The sequence below is a fragment of the Cynara cardunculus genome, unplaced genomic scaffold (genome assembly GCF_001531365.2).
Source record: "Cynara cardunculus var. scolymus isolate 2C unplaced genomic scaffold, CcrdV1 Un_Scaffold_2456, whole genome shotgun sequence".
Taxonomy (NCBI): domain Eukaryota; kingdom Viridiplantae; phylum Streptophyta; class Magnoliopsida; order Asterales; family Asteraceae; genus Cynara; species Cynara cardunculus.
The window spans coordinates 7711-13789 of record NW_020201098.1 but is presented as its reverse complement, the minus strand read 5'-3'; the positions used below and the strand labels follow the sequence as shown (position 1 = coordinate 13789).

General features: G+C 40.7%; 1 pseudogene; it reads left to right on the top strand.

Moving 5' to 3' along the window:
* The first annotated feature begins 1229 nt into the window (after window positions 1-1229).
* On the top strand, window positions 1230-2332 carry LOC112503046 (annotated as a pseudogene).
* Window positions 2333-6079: the final 3747 nt, after the last annotated feature.

The window sequence follows — 6079 nt, the reverse complement described above, 5'->3', positions numbered from 1 at the left end:
GAGAGGCAATGGCTATTGGTACTGACACCAAGCCACCTGTGTTGTTTAGAGGGGACTATAACCAATGGAGGGATAGATTCCTCAACATCATTGAGAGAATGAAAGAAGGTGATCTGATAATGCAATCTTTGATGGAAGGTCCTGCTGTATTCTATAGAGAAACACTTGATGTTCCTGAAGAAGGCAGACCTATACAAAGAGTTATAAAGGAAAAGTTCAGATACAATGAGAAAGAGAAGGAAAGAGCCCATGCTGATGTGCTTTGCAAGTCATACATGATGCAATCACTGACCAACAATATTTACACGAGTATTGATAGCCATAAATCATCTGGTCACAATATGTGGGTTCAAATTGAAAAGATGATGATGGGTTCCAAAGTGGGAACTCAGTTGAAAATTACTAATTGTATATCTGCGTATGAAGAATTCAAGGCTAAAGACGGAGAGAGCCTTGACGATGTTTATGATAGGCTTACCAGACTACTTAATGAGCTGACTAAGAACGGAATCTCTAAAACTGTCATAGAGAAAAATGTTAAATTCCTTAGCAACCTACAACCAGAGTGGAAACCTTATGCTAATCATATCAGATTCAACAAATCGTTATCTGATATTGACATACATGAGGTTTATGAAACTCTAAAGCAGAATGAGGAAGAAGTTTTGGAGGTCTGAGATTCTAAAAAGAAGAAGGAAAAAGAGGTTGTTGATCCTTTAGCCTTTGTGTCTGAAAAGAAATGAAAAAGGCAGATCTGGAAAGCAAGTTAAGGAGATCAGGCAGTCAAGCGAATCAACAAGTGAAGAAAGTAACAACTCGGATTCAGACTCTTAAATGACTGAAATCAAACATGCCATGGCGATGCTAACACATGCATTCCAAAAGAAGTTTCAGAAACGACCGTACTCCAACAATCAAAGATTCTCGTCCGCCTCAAAATACGAATTTAAAGATAAATTCGGTGAGAAAAATAAATATGAAGAAAAGAGATTTGAGAAGAAATACGAGAAAAAGCCGGAAGAGAAGAAGAAATTTGTAAAAGGCATAGCTGATAAGCACACAAAGTGCTATAACTGTGGCAAGCTAGGCCATTTCCCTGTAAACTGCAGAAAGCCGGTAACGAGAAATACCGACTATTACAAAAACAAATTTCTTCTCTCAAAACAAAGAGATGCGGGTAAAGCAGTGGATCAAAAATAATACGTCAGGGTTCATAGTCGGAGAGAAACATGATTGTCAGAACACCTCTACTTAAGAAACGAAGGCCTGAAACGACCGGTAACTCGAAGAGCCCTAACTCCAATGGCAATTTGGTTATCTTCGAGGACCTGCCGGTGCTGGACCCGAAGCCAGATCCCTCTCACCAACATTCCGGTCAGATGCTTTACACATACCAGTGCTGGCAATTGGTCAAAAGCAGATTTATTGGATGCTTTAAGCAGTGCAATGAAACAAGTGCAGGACTCTCAATCCAAACTTGAGACTATGAATGATGACATGCACAAAGCTGAAGCTGATAGGATGAAATTTCGGGATCAGCTTCTATATGTAGAACAAGAACTAGCTGCTGCCAAAGGACATGAACAGGCTCTGCAAGAGCAGCTTTTGAAAGAGGTTAAAGAATCTCAAGAGTGATTGAAAAAGCAAATTCATAACCATAGTGAACTTGAGATCAAATTTAGAAAAGAAATGGATCTTTGCAAAAATGCAGAATCTTTGGTAGCCTCAGTTGAAGAAAAAGCAAGCCTTTTAGAGAGGATATTGAGCCAGGTCTCTGAAAGCATAGAGAGGGAAATAGTTCGTCTTAAGAAGGATCTTACATAGCTTAAAGAAGAATCAAAATTGTCAATTTCTAGAATTAGTGCAGATCTTGAAAGGATGGAATGCAAAGCTAATAACTGTGAGAAAGAGGCAAATCTCCTGAAGGAACAATTGGAGAACCTTCAAAGACAATTTAATGAGTGCTTGCATGAGAAGAATGAAGTAGAGAAAAAACTTTCCACTTTAACATGTCAAGAATTTCCTTCATCTGATGACAACATCTTGGTGAAGCATTTGAGAGAAGAGCTCAGAAATTATGAACCACAAGTTCGTGAAGCTAGGAAATGGAAATCTTCTCATGAGGACATTGAGGTACTGAGGGAGAAATTGTTGGAAGAGAAGGGCCGTAGAGAGAGGGCAGAGTCGGAGATTTCTAAACTATCAGAGGAACAAGTGAACGGAAAGAAGTTAGAGGATGAATTGTCCTATTGGGAATCAATGATGAAGGAGATTCCTGGTGTAACATGTGCTGTTGAGATACCTGTTGATCCATTGAGGGTCTACAAGAATAGTAAAATAGTTTGTAGAAGGGGGGGGGGATGAATACAAACACAATATTTTCAAATTTAAAATATATATTGATAAATAAGATCAATACATATTTTACAAGATTGTTTGCGGAAAAAGAAGGTGATAAAAACCTATCTAAGCAATTTATAGTTACACACTAAGTCTTAGCAAATACAAGAAAAGAAATGCTGAAGAGAAGATCCTTTACTTAAGCTAGAAAATGATTGAAGTAAGAATTAGGGTTAGAGAGTGAGTTGCGCGCACTCTGCATGGAGAAGAAACACTTCTATTTATACCCAGTGCATTAAATGAACATTTAATGCAATATGGTAGGGTTAGAGTGCGTGTCAAGCCTTAAGAGGAATGCTTGTTCTTTGGTAAGTGAATAGTATAAAAAGCACTATTCATGAGCAGACATCCTTACCTAAAGTTGGTGGACAATAGAGTCGACTAGTCGGCTCCGTACCGTACCAACTTTCATAAGGGTATGGGTTTTGTCCTTTGTGTGTATAAGGACAAGACAACAACATTCGTGCTAAGCAAGCTTCCTTTGATCGCTGAATGTTGGAATGACCTGAAGGTCTCTTCATCATTCGCTGAAGCTTGAGCAGTCTTCACATATATGTAGACGGGCTTGTAATCACTGAATACCACTTCAGATCACGTACTTGCCAGTCTCTAATCTTCAGTTTCAGTCTTCGACATTTGCTGAAGGTTCTTTGGTGTGAGTGTTGTCTTCTTGAAGTATTGCTGTCTCTGATAGATGTACAATGCAAGTTCTTCAGCGATCACTGAACATACTCAGTGAAGGTCGCTGGAACTGAAAAGACAGAAACATAAATACAACGTATAAGTGAAAAAGGATTATTATCAAATCACTGAGAGAGAGGATCAACAATCTCCCTCTATTTGATGATAACAAGATAACTTGAAGAAGGTTATCTTATGATACTAGGAAAAAGTTAGATATGAAGTACATGTCCCTTTTTACTATTTTCGGATCTTTTTCAGTTAGCCAATCTCAGCTTGAAAATTTTCCTTAAGTTATATCTAAGAAAATTACAAGTACAGAAACTGAAACTGAAAGCTTATTCACTGACTTATAGATTGTCAGTGAATGCGAAAAGTGACACTGGAACTCATAGACTTGTGTCCCTATTACTTTTTTCAGGGATCTTTTTCAGTGAAGTACATGGAATACTCAGTTTATTAATCATAGGAAATATTACAAGTATTACAGTACATGTCTAGTGCTTACATATTATAAGTACAATCACTAAAAGTAGACATAGTACAAGAAGTTACAAGGAAAAGTGGATTGTTATTACAAAGAGAAACTATTCTAGAACTCTTAGATTTATGTAACCAGGTACATTTTCACCAAGTTTTCTTCGACATAGGAATTCCCTTTGTATCTTTAGATCTACGACTTTTCTAAGCATGCTATCATCTATCCAGAGCAAAAGATAAACCAGATGATCCATTGGACATAGATGTAGCTCTGACATTCTCTGAAATCTGACTTCACCTTCATAGTCAAAGAATATAACTCCTAACTCAGGTTTAAAATGCATAGAGTTGGGTGTATAGGGACCCTTATCTGGCAAGTCAAGATTCAACATAGAAATGTCTGTACTCTAATGACCCAGGACTTCATCTAAGGAGAACCTTGTTTCATGTTCTTTCCTTAGGAAAGGTCCATCATTAGGATCAGAGAGCTTGGGTTTCTTTTTCCCACCTTTCTTCAGAGATGGCCTGTCAGGGACCTTGACATACCTGGACATCCTTTTGATGAGCTCGCTGATGGTGTCCTCGATAAGTGTCTTCTGTCTCGACTTGGATTGCTGAATGGCTTGTCTGATCTCCATCCATTCGCTGTATCCATAATGGCCAAGGTAGGAAGGGTACTCGGTAACAACATCAAGATTGTCCCTAGTGATGAACATTAAGATCAGTGTTCCACCGTCTTTAGAACATCCGCTGATGCTGACGCTATAATCAGGCGAGGATCGACTCACTTTTTCAGCTTTGCTTCACTCCATCGCTTGTCATTTTCTGCTAGCTTCAGGTTCTTCTCATGCTCAACTTATGCAATAGAAAGAAGTTTAGCCTGGGCTTGGACAGCGTTTACCGTTTTCTTGCACTTCTTTTTGGGAACGACTTTTTTAGCTAGTGACTTGGCCAGCTTCAAGCTGTCTTTAGTATGCTTCTTTTGAAGCTCCAGCTCTTCTTCAGCCCTTAATGCCTCGAGTCTTTCAGCTTCAGACAAGAAGTCGAACTCACCACCACTAGAGGTACGAAGAGGGATTTTTACTCTAGTCTGGTCGAGTGACTCCTTCAGCTGAGACATTTGATGGCCGGTAGGAGCACAAGAGATGGGTTGATCTGGTACCCGCTCCAGTCGACCACAGGTTGTTGATGGAATATGAAGTTGATATTTTGAAGTAATCACTACCTGAGAGGTAGAGTCTTCAAAGAAAAGTTGTTGAGGGATATTGAACAATACCTTCGAGTTTCCTTCTTCAGCAACCGCCTTGTCTTTCGACTTGGGGTCCTGGTTCCCTGATGGAGTCGATTCACCTTTCCTTTGCTCCCCTGGGATGTAGAATCCCTGAGGACAACTCCCTTGGTGACGGTTGATGGCTTATGGTACTTGATGGTAAAGTCATCTTCATCATCATCATCGTCGTCGCCATCTAGATCACTTCTGGGGTCTGGACTGGTAGGTTCATCATCATCTTCATCATCATCATCTTCATTTTCATCATCATCATCATCATCATCATAACCAGCAGCAGTGATGGTATGGGCATCATCCCTAGGGATGGCACCGACGTCCTCAACTGGAGCAGCTTTGGTGGTCGGGATTACAGGAGCAGCAACCGCTTCAGCTCTGAGAGCCTTAGCTTCAACTGCAACTAAAGCTGATACTGGACCAAAAACTTGAGAAGGGGTAATCATAGCATCGGATGATTCACCAGCGTTGGACTTTTTCTCCCCCTCTCTGGCTAAGACTTGAGAGAATTGGCCAGAGAGTTCGTCCAAGCACTACCGCTGGAGAACCATTATTTCCTCTTGCCTTTGCAAAGCACTGGCTAGAGTTGTCGTTGCCTCACACGTCTCATGGAGCTAGGCTCGATCATTGGTAGAGAAAGAAGGTGGGATCACTAGCGCTGGTTGACGGACAATATCAAGGATCTGTTGAAGAAGACCAATCTGCTGATCAGCGATAGCCTGAGCATCAGCCCTGCTGTGAAGAACAATAATGGCATTGGTGTTGGCTTGAACAACTTCTTGGAGAGTCTGGAGATGACTCTGAACTTCTTGAAAATCCGCCTGGATGGCAAGGAAGTTCGCATCAAGATCACCCTGGCGGGGCTTTTCTTGGTGAACTTCGTTGATCCTGCAGAGGACGGTATCAACGGCTGGAAGGAGAAGTTTGATGTCTAATGCCATATCATCGGCATCATCGATCTCTTCATCTCCTCCATCATCTTTCTCTCTTTCTTCCTTTTCCACTTCCTGAGCATCAGACTGATGCATCGAAGAAGGACCTGCAAAAGAAGAAGTCTGATGCCATATCATCGGCATCATCGATCTCAAGGTTAGAAGAAAAGAAATGGTAGGAAGATGAAATACTTGAAGGGCCATCAGTGACATCTAAGGGATTGTCACTAGCGTGAGCAAAGATGTTCTCAAGAGGAAGGACATCTATGTACAGAGGAGCATCGAGAGGAGCAAACTCAGG